Raw genomic sequence first — 23,547 nt, 5'->3', positions numbered from 1 at the left:
TTTTCACACTTGCTGTCTGGTCACCCTAGTGGAGACCCACGTCTTGTTCTCTCCTGATCAGGGCTTTTTCCAGGCTGCACGGTTCCCTGCTTATGCTGTGAGATCCCCAGAAAGCCAGACTGCATAAACCAACATGCAACTGCCATTTGCTTTCTCCTCAGAGACTATAAACAGCATAATTGTCCACAGTTGTGTTCCCACACAGCTTTTTCTAGGGAAGCACATTATTAAGGATAAAGTAGTACTGAGAAAATAATAACAAGTAGGGATGTAAAATATTAAATGGTTAACCAATAAGCATTAGTCTTACCGGTTAACCCACCTTAACCATTAACCCCCAGCCCCGGGCCAGCCGGCCAGAGCAACCCCAGCCCCTCTCCTTTTAATTGCTTAACTGATGGAACAATATAACTTTAAACGTTTAAATGGTTAACTTTTAAAACAATATTTAGATCCCTAATTAAAAAACCTACATACATGCTAGAAAGCTTACCAGATGCCTCCTCAACTTCAATCCTTACAACCCTTCTCAGAAAGGACACTCTGTGCAGGAGGGCCTCAATCCTATCTGTTTGCTGGATCAGAAAGGAGGCCTGCCTCTGAGTCAGTTTAAATTCAGGCTGTTTATCCAAAAGCCATTTTCTTTGTCCGTTGGTCTCTGGAGAATCCAGTTTGAACCAGCATATATGAGCTTCCCCAGCAGTGGTACTTCTCTGGAGGTGTTACAGCCTAAGAAAATGTGCCTAATCACCCCTCAATGTTTTTAGTTCCTGGAAGGCTGTGGTCCACCTCCCCCATGGTATTACATACAATCCCTGGCCCACGATGATACATAAACTTAATACAAACAAAATCTCCCAAAGATATTGCAGGAAATTACCATATCTATCACAGCTTCCAAACCCAAACACAGCAATGGAGCACCCTAGAAGTTTCACCGACCTTGTTCGCTGAGTGTGTGCGCGCACATGGTGGTGGGGATGTCTTTCAGATAAGACTTCAAAAATTAAGGGCCTCTGTCTATACTGCATGGACATTAAAGACCCCAGGTCCTGACTCTCCATCATTCTGTACCTTGTGCAGTCATTTACACTGGTATAATGCAAATGTAAAATACTACACCCACTTTACATTTGCTTTGCCTGTTAGAAATGTCTTCATAAGGTGCACGGCAACAGAGAATCAACCTCCACTTCCTCCCCCACTTTTTTAAAGCTAAAACTCAATTTTCCTAACTCTGAAGGATGAAGCTCTGAGTCAGCCCTGCTGGAATTACAGCTTGCAATTCCCTGGCATTTAAGGATGTCAATCCTGATGTCTAGGGTAAGCCACCAGCCTTGCTGCACATCATTGTGTGTATGTTTTATAACAGATGGAATGAAGAATGGGCTATCTGCCATCATTTAAAACTATGTAACAGTGACTGTACAGATCTGATTTAAGATAACAAATTAAGATAATATTGTCCCCAGGAGTCTAAATATGGGACAATTATGCATTTGGGCAGTTCTGAAGCAGTTATGTTTGATTTGTCCCCATGGTGAGGCAGTACATGTTCCGACTTATTTTTAAACCAACCTACATTTATAATCTCTGCTTTAAGAGCAAAACCCAATTTAGCCTTAACCAGGAAACCATGACTAGTGCCTCCATAATAAGACTATAAAGACCCCTTCATTGTAGAGAGAAATTTTTCAGTCTAAACCAGGGGTGGGCAATTTTTTTGGCCCGAGGGCCGCATCTGGGTATGGAAATTGTATGGTGGGCCATGAATGCTCACGAAACTGGGGGTTGGGGTGTGGGAGGGGGTGAGGGCTCCAGCTGTGGGTGCGGGCTCTGGAGTGGGGCCAGAAATGAGGAGTTCAGGGTGCAGGAGGGGGCTCTGGGCTGGGGTGTATGGGGAGGGTGAGGGCTCCAGGCTGGGACCAAGGGGTTCAGAGGATGGGAGGGGGATCAGGGCTGGGGGTTGGGGAACAGGAGGGGGTCAGGGTTGCAGTCCCCAGGTGGCACTTACTTCAAGCAGCTCGCGGAAGCGGCGACATGTCCCCCCCCCCGGTCTCCTACGCGAAGGCGCCGCCAGGCAGTTCTGCATGCTGCCCCATGCACAGGCGCTGCCCCTGCAGCTCCCATTGGCTGCAATTCCCAGCCAATGGGCGCTGCAAGGGTGACATTTGGGGCAGGGGCAGCAGGCGGAGCCCCCCTGGCTGCCCCTATGCATAGAAGCCGGAGCAGGGACATGCCCCTGCTTCCAGGAGCCGTCCGGAGCCACAGCACATGTGGAGCGGGGCAAGCCCCGGACCCCGTTCCCCAGTGGGAGCTCGAGGGCCGGATTAAAATGTCTGAAGGGCTGGATCTGGCCCCCGTGCCATAGTTTGCCCACCCCTGGTTTAAACAGTGGAACCATTTTAACCTTTCAAGGGTTTAAACCTGCCACGCATCATGAAATATAAAGGAGAATGACAAAAAGCAATGTCAGTGTTTCCATCAAAGACCTCATTTCTCAGGGAACAGATATAATACTACAGCTCAGGTGAAATAACAGAAAATAAGGAAATTTGGCCATTCGTTGTAGAAACGGAAAGAATGTTCCCAGAACATTGTTAAGGTCCCTTTCTATGCTGTGCAGTGATGGTCTATAAATGGGTTACAGGCTGTTCTTTGCCACTAACCTGTCTGATTGCAGAATCTAAAGAAATCTGCAAAATGGTCCAGAGGTCCATGCTACATTAACAGTTGGGGGTGGGTCTCAGTTCCAGTCCTTTTCTCTCCAAGGCCAGCCTGAGTTGGGAATGCTGCAGCTGGTCAATATTAATAGCAATAGGAGTTACTCTTGCTACCTGGAGAGGTCTATGCCTGCTGATTTGTTTTTATAGTGAACAGAATGCTAATTTCTGTCCTGCTTAGAGGATGCTGCCAGGGTGGGCATCTTCCAAGAAGGAACAGGACTTGTGTCCTGCCTTATTGCAACAATATTTTTTCCCCCAGGAAGAGTCTCTTATTATGGGCCCAAATCTTCTAGTCTCCATGCACTTAAAACTCCCACTGGTGTCAACGGAATTTCTGGAGGTGCACTGATTGGAGGACTGGGCCCTAAGGTGTTAGAAGATTAAGGCTTCAAACAACCCTTTTCCCATTTCACACAATGAAAACCTGCCCATTCTCCTTGGGGGATACAGGAGCCCCGAAGATCCTCAGCAAGTAGGAGGAGTGCAGTGTCAGCAGCAGACTCTCCTTTCCTCTGTGGCAGTCCCATCATGGGCACTCCACAGGGATGGGGCACCTGTTCAGTTTCAGGGATGGAGCAGGGGCAGTCTTTGCCATTCTACCCTCCCTTGGAAGGGGATATCCGCACTTAGGCTGTTATTGTTTGAAGCAGTGGTATCTCAGGCTGTGTTCACCTTTGAAGGGAGATTTGCACAGGTGAAGGCAGCCTGCCTAGAGAGAGAAGGATCTAGAGGAGCAGGAAGGGGGGATTCCTGGGATCGAAAGAGTGGGCTCTTCTGTGTCCCCATTTGAGGATGGGGTTTCAGGGGAATTCCACGTGATGACGATCTCTGAGTTTCCAACCTCTTCAAGGAGAGCACAGGTTAGCCTCTTGTTGGGTAACTTCTACATTTATACTCAGTGCAGAGGAATTTGTGCATTAAAAACAAACAAGAATAAGAACCCAGATGACTCCAGCTTTTGAGAATCTCTTTGTCCAAAGGTTAGAGATTTAGCTCCTGCCTGTACAGTTTGGTGTTTGTGGGTCTGTTTTTCAGCCCCACGGTGCTAGGCACTGCACAAACATATAAATAGTCCCAGTGTGCAAGCCTCATTTTGCAATGGTGCAGTATGTCTACCTTAGGTGTTTTCATCAGCATCATTATACTGCTGCGAATTTTCCTAACTCTAGACAAGCCCTTTTGAAATATGCCTTAGAAGTCATTGTGCAATCTCAGCCAGCAGATGTCTCCTTAATACACACTCTAGCTCAATTCACACACACAGCTTAACAGGGAAATGGACTTTCCATTAAAGCCATTCAAATTATATAGTCAGACATTCTGTAGAGTATTTCCTGGCTGGTTCATGAAAACCTGTAATGCATATTCCACTTAGAAACAATTCTGCCAACACATCATTTGTATCAAATGATAGTTTACACATTTCATCCAGAAAGAACCCCAAACCAAATTATAAACACCATGTGCTGGATGTGCCACACCCAGTGCTGAGATGCAGCTGTGTCTGGGGTGAGAATGGCAGCTCTTTAACAGCATACAGCAACACTACACAACAGTATTTGCTCAAGTGTTATTTCTAAGGACATTTGCATTAATACAGGATCTCTGCTTTCTTTCTACTTTGGCTGCTTGGCTTCAACTCAAACTGTAATCCTCTGCTTGTTGTTTGTGACTTCACAATTGATTGCTATGGAAACAATTTTGATGTCATGGAGAATTATTAGTTCAGGTAGGGAGAAATAAGCAGCAAGAGCAAATAAATTCTTAAGAAACAAAGAGCCTGTTTACATGCAAATGCCCGTGTGTGGTAAGGGGTGAGGGAACAGAAATGCAGCTAATCTATAAGCAGTCCGTTTCCAGAGAGATTTGGCAGTTTCCAATAATGCAACAGCAGCTTTTTAATATTTAACTGGCAAGAATTTCACTTGTAAAAAATGCAAATAAACTGAAAAGTGAAGATTCAAATATCTAGTCAAATCTATCTATCCAACAAGCTTATCTATCAATAGCCACTGACCTGCTGGGTGACTTTGGGCAAGTCCCTTCCACTCTCTGTGCCTCTACTTTCCCTCAACCTGTTACCTGTCTGATCTATTTAGACGGTAAACTCTTCAATACAGAGACCATCTTTCACTATGTTCACATACTGCACCTAGCACAAGATCTTGGCTGAAGCCTCTAGATGTTACAATTTGTAACAAAACAGATGAATTTGTAGGGAGAAAGGTGAAAAATCATAGTCAATAAGGGGAAATTCTAAATATGACTCATGGCTGTAGGCTAGGAACTTTGCATATCTGACAAGGTAAGTAGGGGTCAGTCCTAGTCAGTGCATGGATAAAGGAACACCTACGTGGTGCTGGTTACTTAGAAGGCGATGTTCATCCCTGAGTCGGCACTGAAGCTAATGCCACAGCATGGTAATGGAGGGGTGTGGAATGGGCTGTCTTTTGGATGAGAAGGGAAATTGAAGTCCTCACCAGTTATCTTCATCAAACATCTTGCCGTTCTCTTCACAAGAATAGAGGCATGAACCTGTGTCCTAGAGCAAAAGGGGGTTCTGTCTCTATTCACCAGTCTACCATCCTCTTCCGTGCCTGCCCCATTTTGTTTCCCTTTCAGCCCCCCACAGATTCCTCTCTCCCAATTAGCCTGTACCCCATTCTGCCCCCACAGCCCCAGACCTGCCTCCACGTGTCCTCTATTAGTCATCAACTAATTAGCCCCCACCAGCTCCAACCCCCATTACCGCCAGCCCCACCCGCTCCAACCTCCATTACCACCAGCCCCACCCCAGTACTCCCCCACCCTACCCCCTTACCCTCTCACCCCCACCAGTCCCTGCCCCATTACCCCCTCATCCCCACCAGCTCCAACCCCCATGACCACCCCATCCCATTAGTCGCCTCCTCCCGCCACCCTGACTCTCTCACCCCACCAGTCCCTGCCCCATTACCCTCACATCCCCACCAGCTCCAACCCCCATGACCACCCCATCCCATAAGTCCCCCACCCTACCCCCTTGCCCCCACCAGTCCCTGCCCCCATTACCCCCTCACCTGCCCCATTACCCTCTCACTCCCACCAGTCCCTGCCCCATTACCTCCTCACCCCCACTAGTCCCTGTCCCATTACCCCCTCACCCTGCCCCATTACCGTCTCATTCCCACCTGCTCCGACCCCCATTAGCCCGTTGCCCGCCCCCTTTACCCTTTCTCCCACAGCAGCCCCACCCATTACCCCCTCAATCCCGCCAGCCCCTGACCTCACACCCGCCCCATTACTCCCTCCCTCTCTCTCTCGCCCCAGGCTCCTGGGCGCTGAGACTGTTGCCCGCAGGGCGGGGTGGGGGAGGCGCAGACTAGCTGAGGTGGCTCCCCATTTCCCGGGGCTCCGCGCGCCACCACCACCGCCCCCGCGCTGGGCTGAGTGGAGGCGGGGGGAGGGTCATGCCCCAGAGTGACGGCTGAGGTGACCCCGCCCCCTTCTGGCCCCTCCCGCCCCTGAACGTTCTCTCCTCCCTTCAATTGAAGCGCCAAAGCGCGCGCCAACTCCCGGCCCCACCCCTACCCCCACCTGATTGGCCGGAGCCCGCCCCGCCCTCTATGTGAGCGACAACGCTGGGGCCAACCAGCCGCCGCGGAACCCAGGCCTCCGCCCTTCCTCGGGAAGAGGGCGAGGCCTGCACCTGACGTAAGACGAGAGGGTAGCAACAGTTGCCTCGAGACCCCGCGCGAGGCGCCATAGTGACCGTAGTCCTGGAGACTGTTACTTGCCAACGGTAGCAACACGCAGCCCCGGCAGCCGGAGCCCAGCGCAGCCCGGGGAGCCCGGCGGGGAGGGCAGGTGAGAGGGCAGGGATGGGATGGGGTCCCTGGGGGGAGGCGACCCCACCCCCTTTGGGCTGAGACAAGACTGGCCCAGGGGCTGGAGTGACCCGGTGTGCGGGCTGGGGTGAAACTGGTTTGGGGGCGAAGGGCAGGAACGGCTTTGGGTTTGTGCGGTGGGGGGAGCAGGAGTGACGCCGATGTGGGTGCGGGCGGCGGGGGCCGCCGTGGCTCTGGTTTGTGCTGCGGGGCTGGAGTGACTTTGGTTGGGAGGCATGGAGGGGGGCTGGAGTGAGGTAGACTAGTGTGAATTCGTGGCAGGGGGCAGGAGTGACTCCAGTTGTGGGGGATGGAGGGGGCGGGAGTTGCTGGATTGGTGTGGACTAGTGTGACTCTAGTTCGTGGGAGGGGGCTGGAGTGACTGGTTATAGGAGAGGGAGGCTGAAGAGTCTGTGGAGAGACAAGGAGGCTGGAGAGATTCTGGCTTATGTGGGTGGGGGCTGGACTGACTGATCCGGAGGAGTGGGGCTGGAGTGAATCTTGTTTGTGTGGCAGTGTGAGGGGACCTGGAGTTTATCTGACTTCAGAGGAGGTGGGAGTGGAGTTAATCTAGTTTGTGCCATGGCTTCTCCCCTGGCTTTTGGCTGCATGCTATTTATTATTAATGTAACTTATTTTCCTGCTGCCTCTTTGCAAACTTTTTCCTGTGGGTGTTGGGAGCTGTTGCTCAGAGGTTTCTCTGCCCAGCCCCTGCCTGAGGTATTTTTGGTGGGGGAGGCTTATCATCAGATGATGTACACACCACACTGGCCTCTTCTCTGTATTGGAGAGAGCCTGCCACAACACCACTCTCCTCCCAACACTTTCTCCTGCCTTTTCCTTTTAGTGAAATGTTGCCTTTAACCAACTGCATAGTGAAGGTGAATTAATTGTTCTTACCCTTTCTCATAATACAAGATCAAGGGGACATTCAGTGAAATGGAAAGGTAACAAATATAATATTGATTAAATGCTTTTTTTTTTTACCCAATGCATATGTAACCTGTGGAACTCACTACCACAAGAGTTTAGCAATCTTTTACAGGGGATTTGACATATGTAGATATTGAGAGCATCTGCTGTTTTCATTAGCTAGGATAAGATTGTATAAAGTATCTAAACTCTTGTGTTTCTGGGCATAAACAAACCTCCACTGATCGAGGTTAAGAAGAAACTTCCCCTGTGGGTAGATTATTCCTTAATTGTCCACTACAGAGTTTCTTGCACTTTCCTCTGAAGCATCCAGTTCTAGCCACTGTGAAAGACAAGGATACTAGATAAAATGGAACCATGTTTCTCTGAAATATTTTTTTCCCATTTTTTTAAGGGTTTGGGTTTTACATTTTCTCTCATTTATTTTCTTTCTTTCTTTTCATTTAATTTTAATCTCTTTACTTCCCTTTCTTTTCTATCACTCTTATTCTGTAACTTTTCCAGTAACCACCATCATGCAAAATGATTTAATAGGTTTCTTTTAAACTTAGTTACCTTCTCTTTTAAACAAACAAAAAAAAAAACAACAACAACCCAACAAATAAAAATCAGCCTTGGGACTCAAGTGTGGCAATGAGTTGTGTTTCTTTACCCTCTGGTTATCTTGAAGGTGGGAAAATTGATACAAATGTTAGGGAGTTCAATACCTCTAATGATGATAAATTATTTCTTCCTATTTTTGTGCCCTGAATTTCACATTTTGATGTTTTGTTTTGAACAAAAGTATTCCCTGAAAGAACAATTAGTTGGTACATAGCACTGGCCAAAGTAACCCATTACTACTTCTCCTTTTCACATTGTAAGTTTCTGGATGCATGGCATGAATGTAAATTAAAAAGAAGGAAAAATGGTAGCTGACTCAAGTAGCTTCTTTTTAAAGGAACTTGCATAAACTTTGCTCCCTTTTTCCTCCTCCCCTTTTTCTCCTGGGCTTTTATATTAACTTCACATCTAGCGAAACTAGTTTGGTTTCTACCTGTCATTTATTTGATTCAATTCTCTGGAACTAGCAAGTCTCACTCTCTGTTTTCCCTGCAGTTTGAGTAATATGTGAAAATCTAAATAGGAACTTTGTGAAGCAGGTGCAGGCTATTCTTCACTTGATTGCTCCTGTTTATTTTGAATAACACATGTTGTGATACACCAAATATCAATGTAAGAGAAGATCCACCTCAAATGTGTCTATTTAAGACTGAGTTCCTGTACACTGACTACATCATTCCATGCTTTAACTTAGATACTAATCATCCTACCTTTTAATCTTTTTTGTTAAAAGATGCAAAATCTTGTTTGTTTATAGTACTTGAGGTAGAGTTGAGTGAATACCTCGCAACAAATGATATAATTTATTTTTCTGCACTTGGAATATGCACAAACAGATTATCGACTTCTTCAATTACATTGTTCAATTAACATGTTTTCGTTCAGTTTGTTTGGACTAAGAATAGTTTCCTGTAAATATACAATAATCGCTACTCAAAATAACTTGATTAATGGTGATTGGTCAGAAGGAAAGATAATCTTGTGCTTACAGCTTTGGACTTGGACTCCAAAGACCGTGCTCTAGTCCCTTAGGGCCAGGTTTTCAGTATTCACAATTGGAACCAGACTTTTAAAAGTACCTAGCACTCAGTAGCTCCCCCTGTGATACTTATGGCTACATTTTGAAAACCTGCTGCTGAGGTCTTTTTGAAAATCTTGGTATTGCCAGCACTGTTCAAAAGTCATGAGATTAATTTAAAAAGAAACCAGCATTTATTGTTTAAAATGTGCCTTCTGTTTTTAGAGCCTCTAGACTTCATGTTTTCAAGCTCCTCTCTGAAACCATGAGGGCTAGAAATGGACTCTTTTTAAAGGAAAGGTAAGAGTCTCATGTAATTATCTGACTGCAGGAGGTGGGGCTTTAAGAAAAACAACAAATATCGTGAGAGTTGGCAACACTGACGTATTTCTCTGTGCCTTGGTTCCCAGTCTGTAAAATGGGAATGATACTGGTGCTGAAAGGATAATGAGAGGATGAATGTTTGTGAGATCTTCCAGTACTACAGAGGACTGAGGGAGGGGCATAGAAGGTTGCATGGTATTGTTTCTGTTCTCTGAAAGTCTGCACAAGCCCTTCTGGCTTGGCTATGCACAAATTAGAAATTTATTTTCTATATTATCTTGGGTATGTGACTTGGAAACTTGTTTTCTGTGAAGTTTTGTGCCAGTTCCATATATCTCTTAAATCTCTGCTTTATCACAATAATATAGGACCAGACACGGGGAAGTTCTGAGTACCCACAACTTCCACTGAAATCAAAGGACGTTGTAGCTATTTGGTATCTCTCAGGATCAAACCCTTGAATTGCAAATTTATAACATCAGTGCTAAAGGGAAATAAATCACAGTTACTTATATTTAACCCAGACTGTTTCTTTTTATCCTCCACTCATATGATTTCGAAGCCAAATTTGTTCAGGACTGATCTGAGACTGTCTAATCTCAATGGTTAACAACTGTTTCTTTTCTTGCTGGTTCAAAATTAATAATTGCATAGAAAAACAAATTACTTTGGTAGTTTTTAAATAGCTTGATGTTTGTAAAACTTCAGAAGACTGACAAATCTTAACTTTAATAGAGACCTGGTTTCTTTTTTTAAATACAGTCTGAAAACATAGATGATTGAATTTATATTTTGCCCAATTGTCCAGAATTAGTACTGTAAATGTTCTCTGAATCCAAAAGTATCTTATGGAGCACAAAAACATATAATGACGAGGGCCTTGCTGATTCAATAGCATATATTAACGCCACACTCTTCAGCAAAAGTTTCTGCTGAAGACTGCTGAGATATATTTAAACCAGTTTCCCCCTCTCTGCTTTTCTAGAAACAAATGCCAGCACAGTTAAAGTCTGGAAGCATGCCAGCTGGAGCAAAGTGTTGTCCTGACCAGCATGCCAGGACTTGAAGTGGGGTGCTGAGTAGACAATCTAGCTTACTTGAGCATTGGTAACTGCAATCCTGTGATTTGAGATTATATTTCTGATATGTGAAACATATGGATTTTTCTTTTGTTCTGTCTGTGCTTTGAGACTAGGTATTTTGTCTTATTCCTTTATTCAATTATTTATTCCTGTGTTCAAACACTCGCAAATCCACCTTATTGTCTGAGAACGTACTGGCTTTCTTCAGTTAAACTGTCCTAGTGTCGGTGTAGCATGTGAACTAATTATGATGTGACTCTGTTAATGGGCAACATAATATATCTTTTCAGGCTGAACCATGTGCACATTAATACATTAGGTAACAGGGAACCCACTTATAGAGAATTTGTGTTCATAATGAACAATGCAAGACACGAATTATTCCTGTGCACTGCACTGTGCGAATCATATTTCCAGCTACAGGGAATCCTCAGCTTTGAATGAAGTTGTTCTATGAAAACCTGCTGTACTTTTGTCTCAACTAGCTATTAAAGAACAAATAGAAAATACCAAAATTCTGCAGACACCATTCAGCTGTTTGGTTTTTTTAAGCATGTTGAGTTGTGTTTAGACATATGATTTCATCTCTTCGATCAGTGAAGGAATTCTGTTACTTCCTCTTGTTTAAAGAATGTTCATATTTACTTATGACAGGGAGGTAGTCCTTTTTATTCTGTATGAAGTTGAGAAGCGTGGGACACTTTTGAGGTGTGGTGATGAGACTAGAAGGAAACACTTCAGGAGATTTCTGTGCAATGTAAAAGTGGTAGGACTTCTGCCAACCATGACCTTCAAAAATTTTTGATTTGTGTTCTGTTGATTTGGTGCTAGGTAGGGTTCGAAGATCTGTACCAATGTCAAATAAGGGCATTTGTAAAGTAATTTACATATCACAATGAGTCTATAAAAGCAGCAAAGAATCCTGTGGCACCTTATAGACTAACAGACGTTTTGCAGCATGAGCTTTCGTGGGTGAATGCCCACTTTGTCGGATGCAAGAGTCTAGATTGTTTTGTTATTGTTTAGAAGAGAGTTTATTCTCCTGAGCATAACGTTGTCTAATGCAGGAAGACTTCCCAGCCTAGTTGACTTCTACTATACTTGTGTTAATCTCTGCTAGAAATTTAGCCTTCTTAATAACTGGGCATTGCAGTTACACTTTCAAAGGGACCAGTATCACAAAACACTATGGTGAAGATGAGTGTGTGGAAGACATGTGCAAGTGTAATGAATCATCTGTGGATACATAATGCAATCATATGCGGATACATACCTATGTGAGTATTTACAAAGTAACAGCAGACAAAGAAAACTGATGTTCACACATTCATCTTGTTCTCTTTGGGACATTTGTTAGAAGAATTATTTAAATGAGGAATAGCTTTTGGGACTGGGGATAGACTGTATAGATGTGATAGCACACGTGTCCTCACCATCACCATGTACTATCACTCATGATGAAGATGGACCCACTCGGCCAGATTCATCCCTGGTGTAACTCAGTGATGTCCTTGGACTTACCCCATGGGTGAATTGGGCTCACTCTTATTAACAAATACCTGGGAGCTAACTTCCAAAATCTTGCCCTATGTGTGAGGAAATGCATATAGATGTGTCCTAGGCCAAAATTGAATGTAGTCATGATCTTTGTGTCAGAGTCGGTATGTTATCCATTCAGCTTCAAAGAGTACAACTGATGAGACTGGTTTTTATTACCATCACAGCTATTTGCATGTTACAACTAAATCTTCTGATGGGCTTAGTAGGTCTTCTGATATTAAAAAACAAACAAACAAACCTGGGACACTGATTTTTTTTTTTTAAAGGGATGGCTGGTTCCTTTGAAAGGAATTGTTTATTTTAGTATCTTTTGAAAATGGCTTATTATGCTGAAATGGGCTTTTTAGAGGAGATGATCATATACAGGTATTAGTGAATTTAGGCTGGAGCAACTGCACATCTCTTAGCCACCCACCTGTATCCAGAATGGCTAGTAAATATAGACTCTTGAACCCTAAAGTGAGGATTAGTTACAGGAAAAGATATGGGCAGGATGCAATATTGACTTTATGAAATTTTAAGTCTGCTTACTGGAAACAACCTCTAGTGTAGTAAAGCATGTATATACCTACTGAATATATATGAATATGCTCTCTGTTGCTTCTGCCTTCATGGAAATGTTATTTTTCATTATCTGATTCTTTGTCTGTATTTGTGTGGTTTATTTTGATACCCATTTAGTGTGAATCATGTAGCTTTGGCTGCATCTGGCTCTAAACACATATGGCTTCCCATTCCAGAACTAGATTTTAAAGTGTGCCCAGCTCGTATGTAAGTCGCAGGATGGAATTAAGATGTGTCCTGCATTAATGTACAAGTTGCTGATGGAACTTTATTTCTGCAGAGGTACTGGAGTTGCTAAAAGAAAGTGTCCTGGGAGACTTCATTATCTGTGTGTCTGACAATTCTTAATTATTTGTATTATGGTAATGCCCACAGGCCTCAATAAAAGATCAGGTGCCCCATTGTGCATGGCACTGGTACAGAGACATAACTAAGGCCATGTCTTCTACGTTATGGACAGTATGGGGTTGTAGCTATGCTGTTGTAACCCTGTAGCGTAGACACAGATAACAGCAATGGAAGGAGTTTTTCCATCAGTGTAGGAATACCACCTCCCCGAGTAATGGTAGCTAGGTTGACAGAAGCGTTCTTCCATCAACGTAGCTGCGTTTACAGCGGGGGTTAAGTCTGCAATTTTTACACCACTGAGCACTGTACCTATGTTGACCTATCTTTTAAGAGTAGACCAGGCTTAAGAAAGTTCCTGCCTCAGAGACCTGACAGTCTAGGAGTGTGACAAGATACAGCAGATAGAGAAAAGTACAGGGGACAAGGTGAGGTAATGGTAAAATGAACATATTAAGCATACTAAGTAGTAGCCTCAGCTCACCACCTGCCTAGGCATTGTCAGACTGCTCTTCAGAGTTAGCTTAAGATCCTATGGCCACCATGACAACCATGGGACTGTCCCAGACAGTTTCTGGCTCAACATTCAGCTGCAAACACTGGAATTTGGGTTTTGGGATGGAATTAGAGGTAACAGGGTAACTAATCTGTGGAATTTGCTGTTGGATGATATTGTTGAGGTCAAGACTTTTAGTAGGATTCAAAAAAGGATTGGCCATTGGTTTGGTTAAGAAGATTCACATTTATGTTAGATGGGGTGCAAAAAGGGAGATATATACCTTCCTGCTTCAGGGCATAAGCCAATTGTTGACTGATGGGGGTTGGGAAAACAAGGATTCCCCTACGGCAAATTATTCCATAGTGTTGAACTTTGGGTGGGGAGGAGGTGGTTGTTTGGTACTTTTTCTCTGGAGCACTTTGTACTGACCAGTGTCAGAGGCAGGTACCAAATTAGATGGGTTACTGGTCTGACCCAGTATAGCAATACTTAGAGGTCACAGACTGACCACTATCTCTTCAGTTCCGGGACAAGTGTAAAGGTCTTCTTTTGATAGCCCATCCTCAGTGACTAATGGGAATGTGCTAGGTTTCAGAAGTCTCTGAAGGGGAGCATTACCTTATCCACAGGCCACTCAGCCAGTGGACGGTGAGGCATTTTATAAAGAACTGTTATCCTAAACTGTTGATGGAGTGGCTGTTGAAGTCAGGGAAGTAGCCGTTTAAATTTGCTGGTCACAGTGGTATTTTGATTGTCTGCCGCTGATGAAACAGGAGGAGAAAATGATATGGCATTGGTGGCAGAAGTCATGGCTTTGAAGAAGAGTAACTTCACCTTCACTATAGCATAGCATTTGTTGGGCAGAACTGTACAGGGTAGTTAATCTCGCTAACTTGCGTCTGGTGATGGAGTATCTCTCTCTGAGGAATTTTCATGTTACCTTGCAGGTAAGGTTTCATAGAGTCTGCTTGAGCTATCTACCACTAACTTAGTAGAGCCCTGGGTGGCTGGCATAAAAGCTTTCTGCTTGGGTTTCAGCAGTGCCTCTTACTGAGGTTCTGGAGATGATGGAGGATGTGTGGGCTGAGAGTTAAGAGAGACAGGGATTTGGCTGGGGTAAGCCAACGTGGAGGTTCCAGGGCTTTACTGGAGTTGATTTTCAATTATTCCTCAAGGTGGGAAAGATGTAGCATCTGCTAATGGAACAATTTTAGATCTTTGTTCAGTTAATTGCTTGAGGTCAGTAACCTCTCCAGTTGTCATCTTGTCTCAAATATACCTTATCTGGTTGAAAAGGTGAGTGTGAAGAAAGTCTAGAGTCCTTGGATTTCCTTGGCCCTATTTAATGTGACCTTCATCCTGAGTATGGTACAGAGACAAAACCTGTATTCATTATTATTATTATTAATTATTTATTATGTATTTATTAATTTGTATACTTTAGCACCTAACAGCACTAGTCATGGACCAGGACTCCATTGTGCTTGGCTCTGTACATACACAGAATCTCTTCCTGGTGATAAATAAAGATCAGATATTTGTGCTGATTCTTTTAGGTCTGTCAGATGCCTCTAATACCATTAAGAAGAACAGGAGTACTTGTGGCATCTTAGAGACTAACAAATTTATTTGAGCATAAGCTTTTGTGGGCTACAGCCCACTTCATCAGATGCACAGAATGGAACGTATCTCTAAGGTGCCACAAGTACTGTTCTTTTTGCGGATACAGACTAACACGGCTGCTACTCTGAAACCTGTCATCTAATACCATTGACCATGAAGTATGGATTATGAGTTTGTAGAACCAGCAAGAGAAAATGGAATTGCTTGAGTGCTTTCTCTTCTTTGTGGGAGATCTGAGTAGTATTGGGCAACTTTTCTGCCTCTTCTGCTGTGTGTGTATGGGATTTAAGAAGATTAGCAAGAAAGTGTGGGCTGCAGTATTTTCAATATGCAGATGACACTCAACTCTATGTTCTCCGATCTGTCATTTGGGGTAGAGGGGGTGGAGAGACTTACCTGCTATCTATTAGAGATTAAAAGCTAGCTGACTGAGGCTCAACCCAGATAATGCTGGGTAATGCTGATAAGGTGAAGAAAGCACCAGAAGGAATGGGAGAGATTATATCAGTCTCTCTGACTTCAGGAGTTTGTCTTTTGTTATTCTCCAGAGGGTCTTAGTTATGGACAGTCTGGGCCACAACTCAATGAGGGAAGCAGGAAGAAAGATTTAGCAAAATGTGGCAAGTGGGTAAATCATCCCCGCTCTACAGTGCCATTCACAAGGAAACTAAGGCAGGCAGCCAGATGTAACGGTCAATGAATCTATCCAGGTTCAGACAGGCAGTAAATTAATAAATTTCATTTATCTAGATTATGTTTTTCCTTGGCTAGAAAATAGAATTCTACACTAGCCTCTGGAAAGGTGAAGATCACAAAAAACGCAAAGCAAGGAAATTCTGAGATAAGACAGCACTCCTTATCTCAGCTACATTGTGCTTGGGCATTGCAGTTCTGAAGGTTCTGTGTGAGAATGCCCTGCTCTTTTCAACTCCTTCCTCCTGAGTTATTTTGGGATGTACTGGCAATAAATTGACAGAACTTGAAATCCTCTCTGTGCCCTAAAGACTGTGTGTGTGTGTGTGTGTGTGTGTGTGTGTACACACACACACACACACACACACACACACACATTCTACTAATCTCTTCTTCAATTTCTGAATGTAAACATATTTCCTATTTTGTTTGAAATCAAAATCCACCCAGCACACAAAATGTGAATCTTATCAAATATGCATGACATTCAGGATGAACAACCATCGTGGGAGGTATTTCTTTAACAAGTGCAGATAATAAGAGGCAATAATGGCTTTTGGTCACCAAGTTAATTCTACAGAGTTGCCTTTTGCCTACAAATATTTATTTTTTTTAATATGATAGACACATTGCATTGTTCTCAAGGTTTGCACCAATGAGGAAAATGAAACTTCCTTGCTTTCGCCCAGGTCTTCAAACCTTTACAGAAGTAGCAGCCTGCCTGCTGACTACATAGTTTCCACAAAGGATAGGAATAAATGGTCAGTTTTCACAATGGAGAGAGATGAACAGCAGAGTCTGCCAAGGATCTGTACTGGGACCTGTGCTGTTCAACATATTCATTAATGATCTGGAAAAGGGGATGAAGAGTGAGGTGACAAAGTTTGCAGATGAGATGAAATTATTCAAAACAGTTAAGTCAAAAGCTGACTGTGAGGTGTTACAGAGGGCTCCCACAAAACTGGGTGACTGGACAACAAAATGGCAGATGAAATTCAATATTAATAAGTGCAAAGTAATGCATATTGGAAATAATAATCCCAACTATATATATACAATGATAGGTTCTAAAATAGTTGTTAGCACCCAAAAAAGATCTTGGAGACCATGGCTATTTCACTGAAAACTTCTGCCCAATGCGCAGCAATGGTCAAAAAAGGTTAACAGTATGTTAGGAACTGTTAGGAAAGGAATAGAAAATAAGATAAAATATCATAATGCTGTTATATAAGTCCAGGGTGCATCCACACTTTGAATACTGTGTCCAGTTCTGGTTGCCCCATCTCAAAAAGGACTTAGTGGAAATGGAAAAGGTGCAGAGAAGGCTACCAAAGATGATCAGGGGTATGGAATGTCTTCCATGTGAACAAAGACTAAAAAGATTAGGGCTATTCAGCTTAGAAAAGACATGACTAAGTGGGGGTATGATAGAGGTCTATAAAATCAGGAATGATGTGGGGGAAAAAATGAATAGAGAGGGGTCACCCAGTGAAATTAATAGGCAGCAGGTTTAATACAAACAAGAGGAAGTACTTTTTCATATAACGCACATCTAGTCTGTGGAACTCATTGCCAAGGGATCTTGTGATGGCCAAAAGTATAACTGGGTTCAGAAAATACCTGGTTATGTTCATGGAGGTTATGTCCATCAATGTGTAACCAAGATGATCAGGGTTACAGCCCCATGCTCGGGCAACTTTAAGGCTCTGACTCAGAAGTCATGACTGGACAACAGGGATGGATCACTCCATAATTGCCCTGTTCTGTACACTGACCCTGAAGCTCTGGTATGGGCCACTGCCAGAGACAGGATAAAGGGCAAGATGGAGCATGGTCTGACCAACTGTGGCAGCTCTTGTGTTCTTATGTATTTAAAGTGGAGGTTTTCCTAGGTTTACTTCCTTTCCCAAACAAATACAAGTAAAGTTAATCCCTCTTCATGATCCAGGCACCATCTGTGCCATTTGTTGCCTCCTGAAATTGATGATGCACAATCATTATTTATTAAGCACTGAGAATATGCTGGGCACTGTAAAAGTTAAGAGAGCCCTGGCTTTGCAGAACTTACAGTGCAGGGTATTCAAACATTGGCTACCAGGCATAGAGTTTACTGTTGCAATTTTATTGTCTTTTTATAAGATTCCTTCCAACAATAGACTCAGCAGTGTTTACGGATAGGGCCCTAAAAGACAAAACACTCTGGGAGATCCAGAGCAGGGAGATAACTTGATATTTTGTCGATTATTATAACCGACTCGCTTTTTGCTTGAATCACAGAATTATTTGCTTGTACACTACAGCTATTAGATGTTTATATAAGTTACTGGGCTTTTAGGTGTGTTAAAAGTTCATTATTATAATAGAATTGTTATAGCTTTAAAAAAAACTTCAGATATTTGCATTTCCATTCTTTTTAGTCTCTTCTAGATGCTGTTCATATTGGTATGATGCCTGTAACTTTAAGAGAAACCATTTCTACTGGACAAACAAGTAGTCTTCAAAATTCCTATGGAATCTCCTTGACTCATTAAATACAAGGGCATTTTTTTTTGGTTCAGTATTGACTTGGTTTACTTATTCATAGTACAATTTTAATAAAGTGGAGTAAGTTGTTTAAACAATTAAACAACTGTCCTTGGGATACATTCCTTAAAATGATGAAAGCCAAGTTGTCTATTAACACCTTCTCTAGTGAAGGGGGTGAGACTTCAGTGCAGCCGGTGCTGGATATTATTATTAGTTAGTGCATTAGGTTTGCCTGGATTCTGGAATTTTGAAAGCAAGTCCAATGCCTAAGCATCATATATTAGAGGGATGTAACAAGCAGGAATAACTTTCTACAGATTCATTCTTTAGTGCTAATTATTAACTCAAATAAATAGCATTATCATTTTGTTATCATAGTGCTGAGAGGCCCCAGTGGGGGATTGAGGCCATGTTATACTAAGCGCTGTACAGAAATATAACGAGACACCGTCTCTGCTTCAAAGAGCTTGCAATTTAAATGGACAAGATAGAGAAAATAAATTCTCTTTGTCAGAGATGCTGGCTAATTCCCTTGTTCTAGCAGTAGTGTTTTGTTGGTCAGAGAAGCATCCTTATGGGATTGCAAGTCTCCATCCAGTGTTCTGCCTCTTCAACTGCCTGTGCTTAATCTTCCCTATTGATGGGGGTAACAGCTATAGACACAGACTTTTAGTTATGAGGAAATCAGTGCTCCTGTACCTCCTGGGAGTGGGAGGTGGAAAGAGGAGATGGGTTGATTTGTGAAGGATTAATTAAAGTTTCTAAAATACTTTTGAGATCCTTGGGTGACCAATGCTTTATACATGCAAAGTGTCTATAATAGCTAATGCCTTGTAGCATCTAATGACAAAGCCCCAAACGGTATGAATGACCAAATTCTCTTTTCACGCATTTGTAGATTTCTGAAATATTTACATTTTGGGCTGAAACTTTCCAGCTATATAATAGAAGTGTGTGTATAAGTGAGTATAAATATTATAAATGTTTGAGAAAAGTTTATAGCAAAGTTTACAGAACATAATAATGTATGGACAAGCTTTTTCAAAAGATGAAAACAAAACACTGGTACATTAAACCATTCCAAAAGCAATCTAAACAGAGATAATTATTTCCAATCTAGAAATATTTTAGATTCCTGCCCTAAAACAGCAATATTTCTTTTTCTAAATGCCATCAAATAACTGTATTCAGATATCATTCAGACTGTAATCATTATTCATATTCCCTGAAGACTTTTATCTAATGCTTTGACTTGTGATAAGTCTCCTATTAGTCTATTGTTATGGAATTTGTTATCATAGCTTTCATTTTGGCAGCTGTTTAGTTGAACTTATGTTCTGATCTCAGCCATGCAGAACATTGTTCATGTTATACATTCTGTGAATCCCTCTTCAAATTCTCCTCCACCTATATAACACTACAGAATGTCATATGTAATCAATTTCATTCTAAAATTTAGTTTATAGCTCCTTTTGATTTTTGTATCTCAGCTGTTATGGAATATAGACCCATTTTCCACTAAGTCTCTGGTTCAAATCTGTCCTACACTGGCAGTGACTGAAAGTCATTATTACTGACTAATAACTGGTCTGTGTGAAATGAGTTGATGATTTTCTACCAGGTTCCTAAGTGCCACTTATTCACATTACAAAACCATGTTTATAGCACCATTGTTAGTGCCCTCAGCAACTCATGAATGCGTATGGAGCTTGAGCAACCCTCTTGCCTTTGGAGATGGTGCTTCCAGGTCAGCACTGAGACATGCTAATGGGTTACAAAGCCCATGACTCACTAAGAGAGGTAAGAACTAATAGGATCAACTAATGTGATAAATATTGTATGTACATTGGAAGTTCTTTTTCCAGAAACCTTAGTCTAGAAGAGTACAATGGGTTTAGTGTATTTAAAGCCAACAGTGAGTTGAAAACAAATTTTGGAAGGTAAAGAATTCTCTGTATTAATCCTGTTTTATGAGTTTATAAGAATACTTCTATTTTTCTCCTGTAGAAACACAGTGTACACACACAAAGAGGGATTTACAGAACAGGAGATCAAGGTTGTGGGACAGACTTTTCTGTTCTTCACAAACTGCTTCAAGCATCATTGCTATAATTTTCTTTAAGGAAGAGAGCCAACAAAGACTCTTATAATAAATCACTTAAAATGTTTCCATGCATCTCTTTCTTGAGTAACACCTTTGAGAAATCTCTCCATAGCTTTCTGAAAACATGTCAGAGGTTGAGACTAGCTGGCTTTGTGGCATATAATGTACATGAAAAATACATCTTGTATTAATACTTTCCCCCAACAATGTGTCTGTTCCCACTGGAGTATCTGTCGTATGAACAATTTAACTGAGAGTACAAGCTAAAAAAGACTGGTGGTTTTGTCTCTATTTCTGGTTGAATATATATATAGGTGCTTCTAAAGTTCACATCAACACTGTATGTGTGATGAATGATTGATATTCCCTAACCCCCACTTCTGTTACTGTGCTTCAGTTTATATTTAGCTGTGTGGATCTGTGTCTTGGGTGATTTGGGATGCGAGAAATGGTCTGAAGGAAAGAATTCTGGTGACTAAGTCCATCCTTGAAATACACTTACGTCCTTTCGATCTTCAGCATCCTAGATTAGAATGACTAATTTCTATGCTTCTGTGCTGAGGTCATGATGTCTTTAATTACAGATCAGATCTTTGAGTTCACCTGGTTTTATTTTGTCTTCTGCTAACTAGCAGCTTACACCAAATGTACGTGGAGTCTAAAGTCATCTTACATATTACCTGAGTTATGATTTTTAAAAAAAACCTCTCCTCATTAATAATAAACAAATATAATTTGAGAGTGAACCTTTAGTCTGATTTAATGATCTTGTCAATTGAAAATATACACTTGATGAAAACTGTCACAGAAGTAAAGAAAGAACATAGTTTTTCCCACAGGCATGTATAGAGCAGTTTGTCACATTATTACCTTTTCTTTAAGGTACTAGCTTGGGACTGCTTCATAAGCCATATAAACTTTAAGGTTTGACTACTATGCATGTAGTTAGGTAGGCAGGCAGTGTGTGTACCTAAACTGTACCAGCTTTCATTATTTTATTGTGAAACTCATATTTGTTGATTTTCATAATTCCTTAGCTTCTCATATCATGTGATTATATAAAAATGCAGGATTCTAACTCTTGTGGTTGTAGAGAAAAGCTTGAAAACATGTCTTGAATATCCGAAAACACTCATAAGCCAGAAGTCAATTTTAAAAGAACCCAAAATGTTATAACTTTTTAAAATCATGATTTTTTTTTGGATTCTGATCCATGATTTTTGAATGCTTTAGGTTTTGGAAAATTGAGCTGAAAAAGGATTAGAAAAATCTATCCATTTGCCTACCAGAAATGGGAAAGGCAGATGGCATCATCTGACATATCTCTTACTAAAGTTTATTTTGACTGAAGTCTGATATCAAGTAGCATTCCAAACAAATATTTAAAGAAGAAATTACCATATTGTTGATTAATAACTCTGTTGCGATACTTAGCTGAAATTAACAATGGTTATAAACTTGTTCTTATTGGCATAGTTCTATTTTATATGTATGTTGTTAACGGCAATTATTTGTGTGTAGTATTTTAAGCCAGTTGTTTCCTGCTATCACATTAATGTGAAGCCTGTTTTCACTTTTCCTCCAGCTCAATTACTAACTCATCTCCAATTTGGAATTGTTTGTAAGTGGCTGCAGTGCAGTAAATATCTTTCTTCCCTTTTCCCCCCGACTGTTTTTCAATGTGGAATGCCTTGAATCTTTATCTCATAATCCATAATGGCAGGGGGGATTAACATATAAACGCAAACTAATAATTTTATTTTAAAACTGATAATGAAGTTGACTTAGCCTGCTACTTGCAAAGACAGACAGCTGGGCTGAAGGTCTCTAGAGAGATGTGATACTCTTAACATAGTTTAAATATCCTACAATTCCTGAAGCACACTCAGTACTCAAATTCACTTGTATTAGATCAGAGTTTCTCAGCCTGTGGGTTGCGACCCAAAACTAAATCATTAGAATACGTCAAAGGATTGCGGGGCTGGCTAGGCTCAGTTCCTTTCTGTAGGTGTTGCGACCTGGTGCACAGGATCACAGCACTTCTTAGATTTGGCCCAGCCGTCCCTCTGTTATGACAAGGGCCAGCTGGACCAAATGTGAGTGAGTGCTGCAACCACATGTGCCAGCTCATGACTCTACTCTCACAAATTTGGCCCAATCCGCACTCCATCAAGGGGACTGGACCAAACCTGAGCAGCGCTTCAATCCCAGATGTTACAATGCCTGGGGTGGGGAGTTGAGCCCAGCCAGCTCCATGGGATAGGGGCCAGGAAAGAGCAGTTTGTGTTGCATTCTCCAGTAAGTACCAGCCCCTCGATGTACCCCCCACCCTGCAACTGGGTGATGTCCCATCTTCCATACCCCCTGTCTTGTCCTCCCAACCCCAGCCCCCCAGTGTGCTTCTTCCCCATAGGTAGGCAACTTCCCCTCTGTCATCCCATGCATCCTAGCCCCCAGCCCCCCAGATCTTCCCCCACTGCACCCCCAGCCCCTTCTGTTCTCCAACTTCTTCCCCCAGCAAACCACCTTTACCCCTAGGACCCAAATTCTCCCCACCTCTTTACCCTCTGCCCCCCATGGACCATGTATGGGAGCAGTGTGTTTTTTTAGAGTGTTTTAGCTTGTTACCCTTCCCCCTCAGTTGCAAGTTGGGGGATTCTCCAGCTGTTCACATCTGGCTGGAGCATCTGGAATCCTAGCTCTGAGCACCTTTCCCTGCCGAAGGATCCTGCAGGAGAGGGATCCAGGTCTGGGGCCATCTTAGGGGGTCGTGACAGGTCATCAAGATTTACAAATGGGTTCTGAGCCCAAAATGATTGAAAAACTACTGTATTAGATTACAGCCTGTTAGTGACCTGTGCGTCAATGAAAATAGAAAAGGGATACATATGAAGTTGATAGGACCTGAAGTCTAATATTTTCATAAATTGATTGAATTAATGTTTCCAATGAGTGTCCCAAAAAAGACACTCCTTTTCTTCCCCTCCTCTTCCTTTCATCATCTTTGCCTTTCTGGTGCAGAACACAAAGGTCCATGGTTTGACTCCCACTGATCACCTATGTTTATTTGGGGGGAGGGAA

The 23,547-nt window shown here is 42.4% G+C and overlaps 1 protein-coding gene and 1 long non-coding RNA gene across 4 annotated transcripts in view; one reads left to right on the top strand and one right to left on the bottom strand.

The window, feature by feature from the left end:
• Window positions 1-499: 499 nt before the first annotated feature.
• LOC120391753 lies at window positions 500-6,102 on the bottom strand. The gene is made up of 4 exons (XR_005591469.1): window positions 5,992-6,102; window positions 5,080-5,268; window positions 2,670-2,798; window positions 500-729 (listed from the first exon to the last, which is right to left on the bottom strand). It is a non-coding gene; the product is annotated as an uncharacterized LOC120391753 (long non-coding RNA).
• Window positions 6,103-6,298: 196 nt separating this feature from the next.
• The window catches only part of RFX2 (regulatory factor X2), a 96,007-nt gene continuing 78,758 nt past the window's right edge, over window positions 6,299-23,547 (top strand). For 2 of the 3 annotated variants that reach the window (XM_039515798.1, XM_039515797.1), the window contains exon 1: window positions 6,299-6,572. The gene's annotated coding sequence lies outside the window, so the exon portion shown is untranslated. Of the gene's footprint in view, window positions 6,573-7,522; window positions 7,540-23,547 lie in introns of those variants that run through there. The other variant, XM_039515799.1, reaches the window with a different exon arrangement.

Source organism: Mauremys reevesii, linkage group 26, assembly GCF_016161935.1.
Source record: "Mauremys reevesii isolate NIE-2019 linkage group 26, ASM1616193v1, whole genome shotgun sequence".
Classification (NCBI taxonomy): Eukaryota; Metazoa; Chordata; order Testudines; family Geoemydidae; genus Mauremys; species Mauremys reevesii.
This window is presented reverse-complemented; position numbering and strand designations above follow the sequence as displayed.